At 34.0% G+C, this 20,783-nt stretch overlaps 1 long non-coding RNA gene across 3 annotated transcripts in view; it reads right to left on the reverse strand.

Moving 5' to 3' along the window:
• Positions 1 to 11,618, reverse strand: part of LOC141551409 (uncharacterized) — a 139,959-nt gene extending 128,341 nt beyond the window's left edge. For all 3 annotated transcript variants that reach the window (XR_012484866.1, XR_012484865.1, XR_012484867.1), the window contains exons 1-2: positions 11,360 to 11,618; positions 4,633 to 4,745 (exon numbers count right to left, since the gene is read on the reverse strand). This is a non-coding gene — a long non-coding RNA (uncharacterized LOC141551409). The remainder of the gene's footprint in view (positions 1 to 4,632; positions 4,746 to 11,359) is intronic.
• Between the last annotated feature and the right edge of the window lie 9,165 nt (positions 11,619 to 20,783).

Below are 20,783 nucleotides of genomic sequence, written 5' to 3' on the forward strand. Positions count from 1 at the left end.
GGGACAGTTAATATGTATCTTACATATTATTTTCTGAGCCCCCATAAGACATATTTGCCTCAGTTTCCTCATCTATATATGAGAACAGAGAAGGAAATAGTAAACCATTTCAGTAACTTTGCCAAGAAAAACCCAAATCAGGGTCAGACACAACTGACAATAACTGAACTGAATATTTCCAGTATTATATTCCAGTTGAGTTCCATTCAACCAAATTTCAATAATATCTGAGAATAGACCTTGCTAAATTTCTTGGAAATTATGTATTAATTATTGATCTCTCTGGCTATCCTTTCTATGTTGAACGTGGTGGAGATATTTGGACAGATTTTACCTCCTATATTCCCTTGAAACATTCATCTGATTACCAAGATTCCAATCACAAATAGCTTATCCTCTAGCCATCCCTGGCATAGCCATGATTACTATTATTTTAAGTCATTATCTGAAAACAACATAGCATCATCTTCTTAACTGTCTGTTGAATTCTGAAATCTGACTTTTTATTCCAAATGTTTTAATTTTAATTAGCAGTGAAAAACACATCCTGTGTCCCTATCAAATTGAGATGGAGACTACCAAGAAGCTTTCTCCCTTCCTGTTAGATATACCAATGTGCACGTGCTGAATATCAGTATATCTACTTCACTCTCTACAGAGTTCCAAATTAAATTAGAGTTCTTAAATTAAATTGCATCATGCTGGGAGCTCTTTCTTTGGTCATGAAATGGATTAAATGGCCATTGACAACCCTTTCAATTCTGAAGGGCAGTGATGTTTTTCTGGGATTTTATACTTCCTCCTTACTTCAGTCTGTTAGAAGTCTGGTTTTCCTTCAAAAGTCAGTTCAAGTGACAGCTTCTCTCTGAAACCTTTCCTGCTCCTCCCAATTCTGAGTTCATCCTCCCTTAAAAAATGCTGGATTGATTTCATGTATATTTATAGCTGGACATGCCATCCCCAAAATAATGAAAACTTCTTAAGAACAGGACCCATTTTATTTTTGTTTATATATTAAGTGCTTAAAAATGCTTATTGATTGATTGTTGTGACCTAATAAATGTCATACACACAAAAGTTGATCCTGTTATGCATTCAAAGAGAGGGAAAATCTCAGACTCACTTAACAAAAAGCAGGTGAAGAGGTAACAGAAAAATAAGGACAATTTTGATACACTGGATTCTGTCCTTGGCATTTTCTTCTTTAGACTTATGTATGAACATAATGGAATTATCATGATTTGGTTAAGAGAAGAATTTATGAAGTTTAAAAAGCATTCCTACCCCCATTAACATCAACTAACAAAAGATTCTGCAAAGGAAGTACACAAAATGAATGACTCATATAACTGTTACTCTTGCATTAAAATGATTTAATAGTTCCACAAATGTCATGACATTAGCATTTTATGCAGAATCATAAAGTAGTATCCAGTAGAAAAGATCAACAGCCTTCAAAAGTCAGCACTTTTTAACTGTTTTTATGAAACTGGCAGTCACTTTTTAATAGTAAATTATAGCATCACTGAGATAAATATTATTAGCTGACCATCTTTATGTAGGTCAGGAGGCCATTTTAAATATGGAGCTACCAAGGATAGAATAGCCAAATTCATCTTTCATCTGCAGAAGCTTCAGTAATCACTTTACTTTGAGTAAATAGCCCTAATTATTCTCCAAGGAATAGAATCTTTCTATTCCTTCCCTTGTCTAAAGATCTCCATCTTGTTGACCTTCCCAGACTGAACCAAGTCCCCAGAGGTCTATTTGGTAGATAGGTAGTATAAATGGAGCCATCCTTTTTGGTATGGACCATTAAGCAAGAAGTCATTGAGTTTACTGTATCCTAATCAATAGGTAATTAATGGACTGAATTTTGAGGAAGATTTTTATCTAAAGCAGGGTTATTTAACCTTTTTTACATCATGGATTCCTTTAGCAATCCTATGCACTTCTCAAAATAAGGTATTTAAATACTTTAATTATGTAGGATAATAATTGAAACCAATTGCATTAAAATTCAATTATCAAAAAAAATTTAATATTATCTCTATTTTGATACCTTATCACCTAATTAGTAAATTTCCCTCAGAACCTCCCTTTGAGGAAGTCTCCAAGTCAATCTCATGTTCACTCTCTCCCAGCTCTAACCCTCACTCTCTAAAAGTATCTAGGGACATCTGTACCCCTCCTTTGTCAGCTCCCTTTTATTTGATGTTTTCCTCCATGTGGATATAAACAGACACTATATTTTTCCTTGTTTTTTCATCCCCAACACTTAACATAGAGCCTGGCACCTAGTAAGTACTTAATACATGTTTGTTGTTGCTGCTTATAGTTTACAGGTCAAGAACCTCTAAACTCAAAGCCAAGAACCCAGAAAACTCCCCAGCTCAGCCAGCACAACTTCTGGAAGTCTGATCCAATTAACTGAAAGAAGGAAAGCTGTATGTAGTCAGACTATCTCTGTGTCTTTGGCTCATGACCAACTTCAACAGACAAACAGATATTTTAGAGTTTGTTCTTGTTAGGACAAAAGCTCTATGCTGCACTGGGATTCTTCTGTGCCCTCTGGAAAGATATGGCTCTCACAGTAAAGAATTCTAAGTCAGTGCTAAGAGTAGGTGAGCCAAGTGCAAGGTTTTTCTGAAAAGGGAGAGCAAAGAGCCTTTGCTTAAAAAAAAACTGGAACTGAACAGGTAAGGACCTCTCAAGGCTGGTCAGCAAAATGTACATGCTCAGCATCCCATTGCTGCTCTGATGCACTAACAAAACCCACTCTGGTCAGGCCTCAATCACTTCTGGGTAGCAACACTGACAAATAGGCTCCAACCAACTTATAATGGAAGTATGGAATGTTTATATTTATTTATGACTTTCAAGTCAAAGCAACATCAGAAGGAATTTATTAAAATTTGCCAAGTATATGCCCAGAATTACAGCCAATTACTTTTGCATCATAAAAGTATAATAAAGGATTGTTGATTTTAATTGAACCTATTCCCTAACTTCAATAAACTTAGTCTAATTAGGAGAGACAATACAAGCCTGAAATATCAAGAGAACAATACTAGAAAGTCTATAATCCAGTGCTGAATTGTGACTTTTAGTTCTTTCCCTTTAGAAATTATTTTGTATCATTTTACACATACTCATATAATACTTATAGAAAATTTTACTTGTGTTTGTTGTATCATCAGGTAGAATATAAGTTCCTTGAGAAGAAGAACTTGTTTGGTTTTTATCTTTGTATCCCAAGCCTATAATAGAGTGCTTTGCACAGAGAACATGTTTAATAAATGTTTCTTGAATTGAACTAATGTCATTTAATTCGTTGCTACAAACTAGAAAGAAATATGAAATGAGATAGAAAAGTCTTCCTGGAAGAGGTGAGGCAATGGACCATGATACAAGAACATTTGACTGAGAGTCCAGAGAACTGACTCAGTGTTACAGCCTCTCTCTGTCCCTCAGTTCCTCCACTGTAAAGTGAGAAAGGAAAGAAGATGGACTTGCTCATCTCTAAGGCTCCTTCCAGCTGTGACACTTATGGTGCAACTTGAGCTAGAAATGAGTAGAGGTTTTCAGATGGTTAAGAGGAGAAAATCTCTGATCCAGGTGAAGGATACAGAATGAACAAAGGTGGGAAGGAACTTCTGTGTTCATATTGAGAGGGTGATGAAAAGAGGGAACATTAAATAAACAATTGGCCTCCAGTGGACATTTCATGTAGTAGAATTCCAGTTTGAGAGAATGGCATTAGAAGATGGAGGGCCTTGAGTGCTAGAAGTTAAATAATGAAAATCAAAATTATACTATTTATTGGAATTGCCCACTTCAAGTACTGACAAGCACTCTTTTAAACACAAGGAATACACAAAATTGCAACTGTATAAATAAGTAGCAATTATATAAAATCACATAACTTGAGAATCTGTGTAAAACTGTTCTAATCTTTACAATAATACTATTCTATCAAGATTTCAAATTTTTACCTTAAGGATTTAAAATTTTCTCTAAAAGGAAGGTGATCTCTTCCAGTTCTAATGGCATATGATTTCTAGAGTCAAAAAGCTGGAAAGAACCATGATACAGTGGATGAGTCTGCCTTGAGGCCAGAAATACCTAGCTTGAATTTCTGACTCTAGCACATCCTGGTCATGGGACCCTGAAAAAGTTACTCAACTTCTCAGGATCCAGTAAGATATTCTTAAGACCATACATCTCAGAAAAGTTTCTGGTCTGCATGGATAGAGAGCATGTCTTCATCAGGAGTTTCATTTCCTAGTTAAATCACAGTTCATCCATCTATTTTTTGAACAAAGTTAATAAAGGAGTTCCTTTTGCATGCTTACACATCTTTGTTACTCAGGTTTTGTTTTTCCTTCTTTTTTGAATGGGTAGGGGAGATAAGAGGAAGGGGAAAACAGATTCTTATTCACTGAAAAAAATTGGGTCACTCAAAGTATTGGACACAACTAAAAAATAATTTTAAAATGACTACATGCCAAGCAATATGTAAAGTTCTTTACAAATAGTATTATATTTTATCTTTATAACAATCCTGAAAAAATTATTATTCTGTTATTATCCCTATTTTACAGATGAGGGAACTGAAATTAAACAACTTACCAAAGATCACATAATAAGTGTCCGAGACCACGATCAAATTTGGATCTTCCTGACTCCAGATCCTACATTCTATCCATTACCATGGTGTTTCTATGGTCATGGGAGGAAATACTCTGTAAAGGAAGTCATTATGATTTTGTTACTTAAAGTGAGATTTGGCTGCACTAAAAAATATTCTTCTTCTTGTCAAAAGGCCATACCAATTTCCTGTTGAGGTTCCCAGGGGTTTTACTTAATTTAAAGGACATGATTTTATTATACTGAAAACTCAACAAAGAATTAACTGGGCACAAATCCAAAGTTATTACTGTTCAGTCAAATTGAATGACTGTTGAGTTGTCATGGCCATATCTCTGATATGATAGGGTAATTATTTGATTAATTTCATTCGAACTGGATAACTTGAATCTCCCCAAAATATGCTGAATCATCCAACTTAATTCCATTTATAATTCTGCTAAATTAGCAAGTTAAATTCTACCTCAACTTAAAAAGGCATAGGAATGGCTTTAGAAATGGGGGGAAACGTGTTTTCTTTAGAAAAGAGCCTTGTGTTATTCCTATTCTTCTGACTTCTATTTCTATGAATCATTTTAGCTATAGAGTCTGACAATTGCTCCTTGTTTCTTGGGAAAACCTAACAAGAAACCTTGATTTATATCTTTCAGTGGAAAATCATCCCTGGACTTATATTCTATTATCCATGACCTGATTCCCTAATTTGTAGTCTTTTTACAACTTTTTTCACCTTGAGAAAAATAACACTTGGAAACATAAGGTATATCTCTGTGTTGTTGTTGTTGTTTCTTCCTAATTGAATTCTAAAATCGTTTTCCCAAGATTAAGTGGTGATTTTTAAGACACATAAAAAAGAAAAGGAAAAAAATGATCCAAGAAGCCTGGAATTATGGGTAGCCATAGCATTCCTATAAATTTTTTGATGTTCAAAGCTTGAGAAAGTACTCCAAAAAAAAGGTTTCAAGATCAATAATCCAAAGGCCAAATTTAGTATAACATGACATAATGTGAAGGGGGGAAAGCCCTGCATTTGGAGCGAAGTTTAGCAGTTCAGGAGAAAAAGTGATGTATTTAGCTTTAGAAGGCTAGATTCAAATCTAAGCTCTGCTACTTATAACTTTGGGAAAGTTCACTTAATCTCTCTATTATTATCTACCTGATTAGTTTTATTATCTATAAAACAAAGGAATTGGAGTGATGACTTCCTAATATCCCTTCTAACTCTAAATCTTCAGTTCTATGATTCTGGTTTTGCTATAGGCTACCTACATGATATAGAAGAAGTTACTTTCCCTATTAGTATCTAAGATCCCTTCTAGCACTAAATTCTTTAATTTATATTATGATGATCCTTTGGAATTTATTATATTGCTATTAGTAGTGAATTTGGAAAACAGAGTTGGCTTCAAATTTAAGTTTGCCCATTTAGCACACTTATGATCATATTCTTTAATCTTTCTCATTTTTGAATTCCTAATCTTTCTAAGATCCCTTCTAACTCTAACTCTGTAATACTGTGAATGTACAATTGTATGGAATCAATATATCTACACAATATATACACGAGACTTTATTATTATACACGAGAAAATATTCATGAGATAGCTAAGTGATACAATATATAAAGGACTAGACTTGGAGTTGAATTAAAAACCTGAATTGAAATACAACCTCATACACATAAGTTGTGTAATCCTAGAGTTTCTACCTCCCAGGGGTTGTCATGAGCATTAATTTTATTTTTTATTTATCTATTTATTTATTTATTATTATTATTTTACATTTTAATATTAATTAAATTATTTCATAAAATGTTTTGCAAATCTTAAAATTGTATATAAGTACTAATTATTTTTTACTAGTTAGGATACCATGCTTATTTTGTTTATCAACACTTCAAAGATTTTATTTTTTGTTGTTGTTTTACATACTATTTTCCCCATGTCACAATCCTTCTACAATTTAAGAAAGGACCTGGTGATCAGCCTCTCTGAATATAGGTGGACTTATTCTTTGACCTCAGAGCTATTAATTTAGCTTGTTTATTCACATTTATTTACTTGCATATAGACTCCTGGATTAGATTGTAAGTTCTTCTAGAACAGGAACTATTTTTTACCTTTCTTTCTATCTCTAGCTTTTAGCACAATGCCTGGCAGATAGTAGATATTTAATAAATATTTATTGATGAATTGATTCAGAAAACAGATAAAACTCATACTTAGTACCTTATATAAAGATTTGCTGTAGAAAAAGAATCATAGCAGAAACATTAATAATGAAGTGAGGCTATTAAATATCCATGACAATTACTAAAATGAAGTCATTTCAATAAAAAAGATGTATAGTGCTAGAAAAATTAGGAAGCATCCTATATGTACACCCTCTTTTGAGAGAGAAAGACTGTGTGTGTATATGTGTTTGTGTGCATGTGCATGTATGTGTGTTCAGGGAAATAAACTTGACCTATTCAACTATATTTGCTTCTTGTCATCATGCTTTGGAGAGTTTTCAGGTAGTTATTTCCAATTGTCTCTTAGGGAACAAGAGACAAATATTTTACACATTGAATTCCTTGTTCTCTGTCTTCAATTGATTTAATGAAGGAGTAGAGTTTCAATTTATGATTGCTAGCTCCACCTAAGACCTAGATAATCCACATTTAGTCGGTTTCAAATCCCACCAAAGACCTGCTAACTGAAGAAATGAATAAATAAAGAGGATGAATCTTGACAGAGGTAATTAGATTAACTGAAATTAAGCAGCTTTTATGGTCACACCTGCTTCATGCCATCCATTTGCATTTATACATGCATAGTATCTTTCTATAAGTAAATGTAGATTAAACTTTTAGCATCACAGCTGAAATAAAGGTGGGCAGTATGATAAAGTAGGAGAAGGGTTATATCTCTACGCCAGAGACTTTGTATTCTACATGTCCTAACTTTCTTGTCTGTATCACCTATTACCAGTCTCTGAAACTCAACTTCATCTGTCATGGGAGACTAATTCATCAAATAGGGACAATCACTGTTATGTTTTCCTTACAGGAGTTTATATAAATGCATTGTAATTATAAAGAGCTATGAACATCCAGGGTATTGTCAAAGAAAAATATTAAAACTAGTAATATACTCTATGATTTAGGTTTAAGTCTGCCTGAAGTACTTTTTTATTGAATTTAGTCTATAGCTAAATCATTTTTGCCTTAGAGAGCTGTCCAAACTGGCATCACTTTCCCTTTCCCTCCAAGATGACTCCTCTCCAAGATTTCAGATAACATAGGAATATTTAAAAAGAAAAATATCACAATATATTAAAATACAGCACTACTCCATAATAGTTACTATGAAGATCCTCCCTGGGCCACAGTTTTTAGCTAGATCATAACATCAGTCACTACAGGGGGAAGATGATCTTATCTAGACGAGAGCTATGTCTTCTTCATTTCAAAGGAAGACTTTCATTTTTGTTCTTCCCACTTTCCAAAAGGAGAAAATATGAGAAGGATTTTAAGCTGGATTCATAGTGCTTCTTAATATGTGTGACTAAAATGTGACTAAAAATGAGCTTTAAATGTTTCCAAAATATTTTTGCTTTCTTGGACAAAATGTTTCTTTTTTTGTTGGGGTTTTTTTGTTTCTTTTATAGGTTTGGGGTTTTTTTTGCCAGTTCAAATCTAATTTTTCCAATATTAGATAGCTTTAATTGTTAGGAAGTATTTCTCTTTTTGTAATTTCTATTGCTGAAAACTATTGTGACAATATTACCAAGCTATAATCTACTGCCACTAACTCTACTTTAGTATTTCTTTTCCAAGTATAGATTTACAATTTGTAAGGATAATAAACTATTCTCCATAGACGATGATGTTATTACATTAGTGGTAGGACACATATAGACTTATTTTTCAAGTAGTAGACATAAATTTGAGCTGACTTTTTTTCAATGTTCTCTTCAATCACCTGAGTCTCACAATTCACATATGTAGCATGCGTCATCTTAAGCTAGGAATGCATCTAAAGCCATGAAACTGCAAAGAGCTTGTGTAAAGTGCTTACAAAGCTCTTCACCCTCAGAATGATAAAAAGTAAGAAGAGACCTGGGTTCTAGATCTGGATCTTTCACTATCTAGCTTTAACTAATGTGTTTTGAGGGAGCAGCTAAATAGAGAGAATAAAAAAATATAATTTCCAATGCTGAACTCAAGGAGTCCAAAGATCTTTATCTGAATATCAACTTCACCATTTATTGCCCATGTAACACTGGACAAGTCATTTAATATCTCTGGGCCTTAAATCACTCATTTGTAAAATAAAAGGATTGGATTACAGCAGAGTTTTTAACCTTAGATCCATATACTTTTTTAAAAAAGTATTTTGATAATCATTTCAAAAAATAGTTTCCTTTGCAATTCTATGCATTTCAATTTATACATTTAAAAATATTATTCTGAGAAGGGGTTTGAAAGCTTAACTTGACTTAAAAAGGGACCATGAAACAGAATAAGGTTAAGAATCCCTGTTGTAGAAGATCATCAACTTGGAAAATCTTTGAAGTCCCTTCTAAGTCTGGTATTCCATGATCCAGCCAAAAGGAAACAAAATATATTGGTACAATGTACCTTTAGCACTAAAAAGCATATTATTCATTCATCATCTAAATATTCATCAAGCTGAGGTGAAATATCTCAAAGAAAATTTTATGTTTTTTTCTTTTCTTGATAACAACAATATTATTGTTATTATTATTATTCTTATGTTGGCATGAAATTTTTAAAGCAAAACAAAGAAAATATACACACTCTCTAACCCTAAATTATATTCACTGATTTAAAAAAATCCTGTTTGAAGGAAGTTATTCATTTTCAAATCAACTGAAATTGCCTTGCTCAAATTCAGAAAAATATTAAATTTCTCTCATAACAAACTAAAATATCAACACATTTAGAAAGATTTATTAGTAATGTAAGTGTGAATAAAAATCTATCAAGGAGTACTTATAAAACATGTTGGTTGTTCAGTCATATCTGATACTTTGTAATCTCATTTGTGGTTTTCTTGATAAAGATATTGGAGTGGTTTGCCATTTGTCTTTCTCCTGCTCATTTTATAGATGAGGAAGTTGAGGCAAACAAGGTAAAGTGATTTGTCCAGAGTCACACAGCTGGTAAGTGTCTGAGGTAGGATTTGATCTTAGGTTTTCTTAACCCCATACCTAATATGCTATCTCCTGTACCACCTCACTGCCCTATAAAACATAAAGACACTGAAAATGAGCTTTGAGAAGTTAGAAAGGCAAAATCAGTGAGTCTACTACAGACTACTTATTTATCTTGTATATCAAACCCCAAGCCAATAGTCACAGTGGTCTTAAAGTAGGCTTTAAATAACTTTCCAATAATGGGTTGGGCACAAAGAGAACAGTTTTTGGGGGGTTTTGTTGTTGTTGTTTTTTATTTCAGGGATGTAACATATATATTCAATTCATTATTGTGTTGGGTAAAACTAAAAGGACTCCCACAATTCTTATATTATCAATACAATGCAAGTTCTTTTAGAACAGAGACCGTGAATTTGGCTTTCAAAACCATAATCAGTGATTATCATTTGGTAAATGTTTGAGATCATATCTATCTATAGTCAGTGATTATCATATGGTAAAAGTCTGAGATCATATCCATAATCAGTGACTGTCATTTGGTAAGAGTTGAGATCTTAGAATCATAGATTGAGATAGGCAAAGGAAGGAAGGGAACAAACATTTATTAAGCATCTAAATGCTTTATAAATATCATCTCATTTAATTCTCACAACAACCCTGAGAAGTAAGATTAAGATGATCCCCATTTTGCATTTGAGATATCTGAGGGTAAATGACCTATTCAAGGTCATACTGCTTCCTTATTCCAGACAAAAACAAAAACAAAAACAAACAAACAAAAAAACAAACAAACAAACAAACAAAAAACCCTGTCAGGATAAGTGACTTGCTCAAAGATATACAGGAACTCCAAATCAACAATCTTCCCACTATATCATGTTGCTTTTCTTGTTTAATAACATGCTTGTAGAATGAACAAACAAATGCATAAAGCAAATGCACAGGATACAATTTGTGGCATTGTCCCCATCCTTTAACAAGTCTCAATGCCTTCTGGATATTGAAGACTAGAGATATAAAGACAAAATGGAAAACAGCTCTTCTTTCAAGGAGTTTACTTTCTACTAGGGTGGAATGAAACTTGTATATACATAAGAATATCTATGACAATGTGAGGAAGAGATTATAAGAAACAGTGAGGGGTCAGGAAAAGATATGTACTATGATCCTCCAAGTCTTGAAGAGAGCTCAGAGTTCTAAGGAGCAAAAATGAGATAAGGGAACAATGGTAATAGAGAAATACTTCTCCTGATTCTGGAGAGTATAATAAAGTCATAGAAAAGTAATTAACTGCTTCAGACACAGTTCAACAGTTTTCCAATGGTACCATATTGGATTAGTTTTATCTGTTCTCTAATTTTGGTTCTTGACTTCTCTATAACTGAGTTCCCTGCCTTGTAGACAAATTATCTCTCTGACATGGATGTGCACAAAATTTCATGCAAAGAAGAATAAACAAAAAGTTTTCAGGATCCAGATCCCACTGATGTCTGCATGTTTCTCTATGATATTATTTATCATTAAAATACACTAGGGTTTATCTTACCATTGGCCCCAGGAGCTCAGTTACAAGCAAAATAAAATGGAATAAAAAATCATTTTGGAACTCTGGGTAATAAATCCTCTCGAACAATCTCAGACTGACCAAACTCATTAAAATCCTACACTGCAGTGAGTTATAGAAAGGTCCAAAGTAGCACTGAAAAAAAAAATAAGAGAGATGAATGAAAATAAGCATGGTGCAATAATAAATATCATAGCAATAATAGGTACAATAGAGATATCACTCAGAGTTATTGCTTATCCCATGGTGAGATATTTTCCCCCATGGGGATTATTTTTCTCCAGCATGGGCTTCTTTCCACTTAAACAACTTAGAAACTTCAGGCTATCCCAAAATGAATTCCCTCCCTTCCAAGGGTTTTCACCCTTTTTTGTGTTGTGGATTTCTTTGGCACTTTGAAAAGCCTAAGGACTTCTTAGCAATGTTTCTAAATGCTTAAGATAAAGTATATAAGATTACAGAGAAAACCAGTTGTAGTGAATACATTTTAAAGAGTATTAAAAAACAAAAACAAGTTGATAGAGCCCAGGTTAAGAATTCCACATTAATATACCCAAAGGGCAATCAACCTATATATACCCTTTGATTCTGTAATACCACTAGTAAAGCTGTATTTCAAAGAAATCATTAAAAAGAGAAAAGGACCTACATGTACACAAATATTTATAGTGGTTCTTTTTGTGGTGGCAAAGAACTTGAAATCAAAGGGATCCTTATCAATTGAGGAATGGCTGAACAAATTGTGTTATATGAATGTAATGGAATACTATTGGGTTATCAGAAATTATGAGCAGGAAGATTTAGAAAAACCTTGAAAAACCTACATTAACTGATGTTGAGAAGTGAGTAGAACCAGGAGAACACACAGTAACCTTGTGTAATAATTGCCTATGATCATTATATTGCCGAGAAGAGCTAAATATGATTTATTTAGCTCTTCTCGGCAATATGATGATCTAAGAGAATTACAAAAAACCTATAATAAAAAAGTCCACATCCAGAGAAAAAACTGATCAAGTCTGAATGCAAATAAAAGCATACTATTTTCAATTTCTTTAGGTTTTTTTTCCAATGGCTTATTTTTTCCTTTTGTTCTGTTTCTTTCAAATTTATATGGAAATATGTTTTACATGATTGAATATGTATAACCTATATCAGATTACTTATCACTTTGGGGAGGAGGAGGGAAAAAAGAGAAGAAGAAAAATTGGAACACAAAATCTTATAAAAAAATAAATGTTGAAAATTATCTTTACATGTAATTGGGAAAAATACTATTTAAAACAAAAAGAACTCCATGTTAAGCTTCTGTTGCCCTGTGCTTCAGATAATTTTTGCTTCATACTTTATTTCATTCCATCTCTGTCACTTGTCCCAGATGTAAAAACTATGTTTCACATCTCAGATTATACTGGGGTATTTTTTTTTCTCAGAAATGCATCTTCTTCAGTGAGCCCTGAGAATTTCTTTGAAATTCAAGGAAGCTTCAGTAATAGGATTTGTTTTCATCTTTATGCCTTGTCTCTTTTTCTTGAGGGAGGGAAAAGGGGTTGGAGGAGCCCGACCTGAATGGAAATAAGGCTTGTTTTAAGATTGTGCATAAAATGTTTTAAAATGTGTCCATTGTAAAATTCCTGAGATATCATTTCTTCACTATGGAGCAATATGTATGCCTTCCCAACCCCAGCAAAGTCTGAGGCATCTCAAATCACCATCATTATGTTTCTTTGGGAAGGAGGAGGATGTTACTCACAAAGAGTACACATATCAGAGTATTACATAATAAAGATACATGCAAAGCAATTGTAAGAAATAACTTTTTTTTCTAAAACAAAATTGGATGAAATGAGATCAAATGTGATAAAAACTGAAGAATCGTAAGGCAACCTCTGAAATATTACCTAATAATGAAAGATGTGGGTTTTTTTTAAAATGTCAATGTCAAACGATTTTGAAAGGGTAGGCACAATTTTACAATGGAATTTCAATCTAATTATTCCACATATCTTTAACATGAGTCCATGTGGATAGATTTCAAGGGCTGTGAATTTGGATGAGAAAAAAATTACATTTTTGTTTTCACTCTCCTTCAACTGAAATTTAACATTTTGTTAAATTATTAATAAGCAATAAAAACATTATTCTGAAAAGGAGTCTATAGGTTTTTAATCAGATTGCCTAACATGTTCACCATACACATACACACATATACACATACACACACAAATGTTTAAGAATCATAAACTATACCAAATCTGAGAAATTTTTTTTGCATTCTTTCAAAATATTTGACAGAAGATTTTTTTTTAAATTTCAGGACCTGCATATAACAGTTCAACACAATTATAGCTATTAGCATGGTAAACACCATAAGAAGAAATATAGATCTAGGAATATTTTTAGGACAAGTAACAAACACTACCATGCCAGAAATGACTTGAGAAAACTATTGAAGACCTAACAAAACAGATCAACTTATATCAATATCTAATTGTTATGCAAAGAAGAAACTTGAATACCATATCATCTAATTAAAAGCACTCAACAAGAAACACATGGACTGGAATCCAAAAAACAAAAGGATATTGGGAATTCTTGATAACATTAAACAACAATTAAACACAAAAACAAAAAGGTTAAAGTCATTTAAAAAAACAGCAAGATAACTCAAAAATCAAAATAAATGACTCAATATCAAATAAAAAGTATACCACAGAGAATCAAGAAGCAGACAAATTAGAAGAAAGAATGACTTCCAAAGGAGGAGCATATGGAAATTTTCTGGTCATTATATGGTTAAGAAAAAGTCCAACAAAATAAAAACACTAGTTGAATTGAATCCAAAAGAGAAAGTTCAAAAACTTAATATAATTAATTTTGAGTGATCCCATCAAGGAAAATATCTGAAACCAGCAGTAGTTCCAATTTAGAACAAGTGTTTCACAAAGTTGTGCATGAATCACTAGCAAAATACTTTACCAGTTTCCTATCTGATACCAGTCTTACCTATTTTTATTTAAAGAAAGCACCATATTTATCAGAAAACAATGAAAGTGCCAATGACCCTTTCCAAATTCGAGCCATTGTGTACTTTTGTTCATTTTGCAAAATATTCAAACTTTGTTAACATTCAAAAAGCACACTGGGCTTATATCCCAAAGAGATCTTAAAGAAGGGAAAGGGACCCACATGTGCAATAGCTTTTGTGGCAGCCCTTTTTGTAGTGACTAGAAACTGGAAACTAAGTGGATGCCCATCAGTTGGAGAATAGCTGAACAAGTTATGGTATATGAATGCTATGGAATATTATTGTTCTATAAGAAATAATCTGCAGGATGATTTCAGAGAGGCTTGGAGAGACTTACATGAAATGATGCTGTTAGGTCCTTACAAGGTGCTAAGTGGGTACTTAACAATTCTCTAGCTCAGAGTTTCCACCTTTAAAGAAGTTTACACTTTTAAAGGAGTTTATATCTTTAAAAGAGTTTACACCTTTAAAGAAGCTAGCTCATTGGTTCTGTAAGGAGTTCCCACGAGCGCTTTGGGAGGATATAAGGAGCCAACACTGAGTCTGGAAGGGGTCAGTCTAGAATGAGTCAAGGGGGGAACTTCGGGTAAGCTGGAGGAGATTCAGTGGATTCGCAAGTCCAGTAAATTCACAAGTCTAAAGGAAAAGCCTGCTCATGAACTTCTGGGAGATTCACAACTAGGATTGACTTGTGAGAAACCCACAATCCCACACTCTCAGAGGCGGAGTCTGATTCTCACACTCTAGGAGATTCAGGGTCTGGATTCAGTCGAGGAGAGGACTTCTCAGGGGAACTTTGAAGAAAAGGAGTTGGGAAGATTCAGGAGCCAGAGAAGGAAGGTGGGAGCTCAAGCTCTCAGAACCAAGGAGATAGATAGGCCTCAAGAAATCTAGCTAAACCCCAGAAAAGGAGATAAGACTTGGAAAGAGAAATAAAGGATTTGGACCTTAATCCTTGACTACACTTGTGGTGTTTACTGAACTGAAATGAAAGCTGCTTCCAAAAGCTCCCCAAGAAACCTGCTCCCAGAGAATGATCACAATTGAGAGACAACAGAACATTACATTTTGGCCCCCAACGTGAGGCAAGAACTTTTGCTTATCCTGACTCTGGCTGATTCTGAATCCTTCAGGGAGCTAGCTCAGACTTCACATGATGCTAAGTGAAATGAGCAGATAGAAACAGAAAGATTATACGATGATCGTGGCTCTCTTCAATAATGAGATGATTGAGGCCAGTTCCAATGATCTTGTGATGAAGAGAGTCATCTCCATCCAGAGAGAGGACTGTGGGAATTAAGTATAGACCACAACAATTTTTCCTCTTTTGATCTGATTCTCCTGTGTAGCAAGATAATTGTATAAATATGTTTACATATATTGAATTTAACATATATTTTAACATGCTTAACATAGATTACTCATCATCTAGGGGAGGGGATGGAGAGAAAAAAGGGGGAAATTTGAAACACAAGGTTTTGCAATGTTGAAAAATTATATGTGCATAGGTTTTGAAATATATAAACACATATTTTTTTAAAAAGTGATTTATCCTTTCTTGTTGAGAAACTAAATGGTTATACCAGATATTATCAGGGATGTAAAGAGTAACTCACAAATAATTTAGTGATTATTAAAATCTATCAAAAAGCACAGTAATATTTATATAGTCCTTATTGATTGATACAAAGCTTTTGACTCAGTTCATATTCATGATTGTTATTTAACATTTTACAAAAACTGCCTTGGTTTTCTCATTTGTAAATAGTGATAATAATAGCACCTATCTTGAAAATAAACAATAATTATAAAGTACTTAGCACTATGCCTGGTACATAACTGTTAGCTATTTTTATTGTCATTAAATCTTCCATGGTTCTGCCTATATTTAAATCAATTATCATTACTCCTAAATTCAATTGAGTATAGCTTTCAAGTTAAAAAAGAAGGCATACTAAAGGATCATATTAATCACTTAATGTACATGGACGACAACAAATTACATAGCTTGACTGAAGAGCATATTCAAACATTACTGCATTTAACAGAAATATCTCCAACAGTATGTTTCATTTTACAATGAAAACAATAAAATTCTTTATGTGTGCTAAGAAAGAATAGAAACTGAAGGTTTGAATCAAGAGGTCAGATTGAAGCAATGGATGGTGGTACTTAGAAATATTTCAGTCTTCTCTAGGCAAAACATACTGAACATAAGGTTTCAAGGAGAAAGCTGAAACTCTGTATGTTAAAAGACTGACAAGCATCCTAAAGTCAAAGTTTACTACGAAGAACATGTTTACATCAATTAATTCTGTGACAAAGGAAATAACAATAATAGCTAAAATTTGTATAACATTTTCTATGTGTCAGGCACTATGCTAAGCCCTTTACAATTGTTCTTTCATTTGATCCTCACAATGCATGCTGATAAATGCTATTAGGTACATTTTTTTAAATTTAAAATTGAAACACTGAGAATAACTTGTCAAGTAGCATATACTACTACATGTCAATCTGATGACAGCCTGTGTCAGATATGAATAAAATACACCAAGACATAAATAGCCATACCATTTACAAACAATCAAGAGCAAATACAATCATCCCATCAAAAGATACAAGAGCAATGCATCTATTAACAGTTACCCCAATTGTTAAGTAACATTTCTTAACTTGTTCAACTCAATCACAAAATGAAAAAATGTTTACCTCTTACACAGGAAAATGTGTAAAATTTGCTTGATCATGAAAATAATGCACAACTAGATGCTGCATATGTCTGTTTAATAGGAAAGCTTTTATAACATTAAAACAATATTGCCTTCCATGTGATATATTTTTAATTGCAGAGAGTTTTCATGGGTATTATCTAATTAGATCCTTGCAGGTATTGTTAGGTTTTTTAAATAAAGGGGATTTATACAAACCAAAACAATTTTTATAATCATTCAATTGGTTTCAAGCAGTGTTTTAATAAATAAACTACATTCAAATTTTATATATTTGCCCTGCTCCTATTTCAGCTTTCCACAATGGAACAGATGAGTTTTTCTGAAACTTTTATTAGTTCTTAAAATCTAGGATACTAGAAATGTTCTTTATCTCTGGAATCTTTCTTCTTTTATCTTTTCCTTGAAGATACCATCATATCCCTTTCTCATCACCTTCCCTCCCAAGTCTCTTAATATAATACTTCCCTGAGGCAATAGAATGGACTCATTTGAGATACTGTGCAAAGGGGTCCTTTTCTTCCACCCAAATAGGTTTCACATTGGAAGAATCCTGAGCTCTGAAAAAGTGAAATCTTATATGGGAATGAAATCCAGCATGGGAATGAACATACCAAGAGGTTAAGTACTTAAAAATGGATCAATTCTTCTGCTTTCTACTTTTCCTTTCTAAGGTTGCTCCCTTTCCCCTACTTTTATTATTCAGTTTTGTCCGACTTTTTTGTTCCCCTTTGGAGTTTTTAAGATTTCTCCCTTTTTCACTTTATATCAGTTCATATGATAATAATGGGACAGATGATGGCTCCCCCGGAACCATCAGGAAAGGGATAATATTTCAATTCATTAGATTATATGAAGCATCTACTATTTGCAGAGAAACTTGTTATGTGCTAAATAAGATGGAGAAGTTTAGAAAAGCCTCATGGATCTCAATCAACAAGAATTTACTAAGCACTTACTATGTGCCAATCACTGTGCTAAGAGCTGAGGACTCAATAAAAGATTTTTTAAAAGCCTCTACCCTCAAGAAACTTATGTTCTAATGGAGGAGACAACATATATTTATACATATAAAAATAAATGGAAGGTGATCTCAGTAGATAGAGATCAAGATGGGGATGGGATCGTGCTCATAGAAGAGGTCCCTTTCAGAAAATGGACATTGAGCTGAGTCTTGAAAAAAATCCAGGGATGTGAAGGAAAGGAGGGAGAGAATTCTAGACATGACAGATAGCCAGTACAAAAACATAGAACTGGGAGATGAAGTGGTCATATCTGAGGAACAGCACATAGGCCAATGTAGTATTTTATATTGATTAGGGAGAGAAATAAAGTGTAAGAATACTGGAAAGGGAGGAAGAAGCTAGGCTGTGAAGGGCCCTAAGTGGCAAATGGAGCTTCTTATATTTGAGCCTGTAATGGATGGAGGCAACTGGAAAGGAGAGGAAACATTACCAGACCTCCATTTTAGGAAAAACCACTTGGATTACTGAGTGGAAGATGAATTAGAATTTTTAAAAAGCTTGAGAGAGGGAGATAGACAAAGTAAAAGCCTACTCTAATAGTCCAATAGGAAGAGGAGGAATGGACAATAAGACATGCACACAGCCTAACATATGATAAGTTCATCATTAGAGAGTTGTAATGCAAAAGGCTATGTCAGGAGAGAGGTAAAGTCTTTACTGACATAGAGATTCAGGGCATGGGAAGAAAGAAACGAGGAAGGTTTAATTGCAGAAGTAGCTATTCCATTAGCCTTTAAAGGATAAGTAGACAAAGAAGGGAAGAGTCAACAAGAAAAGGGAAGTATGAAGAACATTCCAGCCATTTATCACGTCTACTGTACCAATTAGAAACCATTGTAAGTAAATACTTCATTGTCAGCAGACCCTTGTAGGAGGAATTATAACCCAGTAGAAAAGCTGTTAGATGCCAAGCCATTTTCTTCCCACCCTCCTACTCTTCTCCCATTTTCTCTTCAGCCTTCATCCTTCTATTCACTTCATTCAAGAATTTGTAGGTGATATTGCCTGCTGGAACTTTTACAGAGTTCTGGGGGTTGTACTTTCTTTTTTTTTTTTTTTTGCTGAGGAAATTGGGGTTAAGTGCCCAGGGTCACACAGCTAGGAAGTGTTAAGTATCTGAGACAGGCCCTCCTGACTTCAGGCCTAGTGCTCTATCTACTGGGATATCCAGCTGCCCCGGGATTGTACTTTCTAAAGAAAATGTGCTGTCATCTGAATAAAGGACATGTAAACATCATTTATGCCCTTTACAAACAAATGAGGTAGGATGAAAATCATCTATAATTAGCAAAAGGACTACAGGTACAATTAACCAATAAAATACAAGACCTTGTCATCTGTCTAAAATCAATAGATAAGAGAAGCATAGATTTCAACCAGATTTTAAGGGCCCAAACCGGCAAGTGGCCAATATTTTGGATATCCCCCTAACAGTAGGAGAATGGAGCCAATAATCCCAGTGATTTGGAATTAGGAGACAAAACAAGAGAACCAAGAAAAGTGTTTAACTGTCATATACCCTACTGCTTAAGTACCAGAGGCTAGAGTTGAGACAAACTCTACAGGCTAAACAAATCTAGCTGCCAAGAGTCCAAGGCTGTATGGGCAGAGAAAAGCACACGTCTGCTTTTCATATGTAACCTTATAGTCAAAGGGAGCCTAGTCCTAATTCTTGATAAACAAATAAACTGAGGCCCAGATTGGAGAAGGAGACTTTGGAAAGAATATCACTTTTAAGAAAGTGAATTCAAATATTAGTCCTTCTACTTATTACTTGTGTGATCTTGGGCAAGTCACTTTCCTATCTCAATTTTCGTCACCCATAAAATGAGGGAGATGATACTAAATTACCTCTCAGGACCCTTCCAACTCTAGTTCAATGGTTTTATAATCACTGCATGTTATAAATTGGACCTAGTGTGCCTTCTTAGCGCAGTAGGCAGCGCGTCAGTCTCATAAATTGGACCTGGTGGTCTTGGGACCACTATGTTAGTCTCTCCCAAGGAAGGCTAAAGGTTTATAGAACATAATCATGAGGGAAAATACTGACGATAACATTTTTCAGAGGTTTTATCTACCACTAATTTGTTTTTCTTTCTGATATGCAAACTCCCCAAATAATATTTTGTCCTGGTACCTGATGTGCAACTTGGTTAGCTTCAAAATGGCTACCTAAAATCAGAGAATAAGAAGCCCATTCTCAGAAGAGCACTTTGGAGCACCTGCTTCCTGCTTAATGAACCCATGTCTCTGTTCTCCCCAAAGCACCACTGCCCTTTGAAGAGTTATGATCTTTGTTAGAATATATGCTTAAGTAGTAATTCAGGTCCTCTTTCCTCTCTCCTCTCACTTCCCTCTCTTCCCCTTTGCTTACAAATAAGTTTCACATTAAACTGATTTCCAATGTTGTACATGTTATTCACAGCAACCAAACTCATTAAGAGATTGTTTTCCTTAATTCCTTGCTGGCCCATAAGCCCTTCCTTAGACATAAATTAGATACCCCGATGAAGACTTAACCCTTTTGATAGCTGTATCTATTACTGGGGGAATATGGCCCTGAGTTGTCAAGAGTCAGTGGGGAACCCCATGTCCTTCTAGGAGACATTCTCTCATTCAGA

This window comes from Sminthopsis crassicaudata, chromosome 1, assembly GCF_048593235.1.
Source record: "Sminthopsis crassicaudata isolate SCR6 chromosome 1, ASM4859323v1, whole genome shotgun sequence".
NCBI lineage: Eukaryota > Metazoa > Chordata > Mammalia > Dasyuromorphia > Dasyuridae > Sminthopsis > Sminthopsis crassicaudata.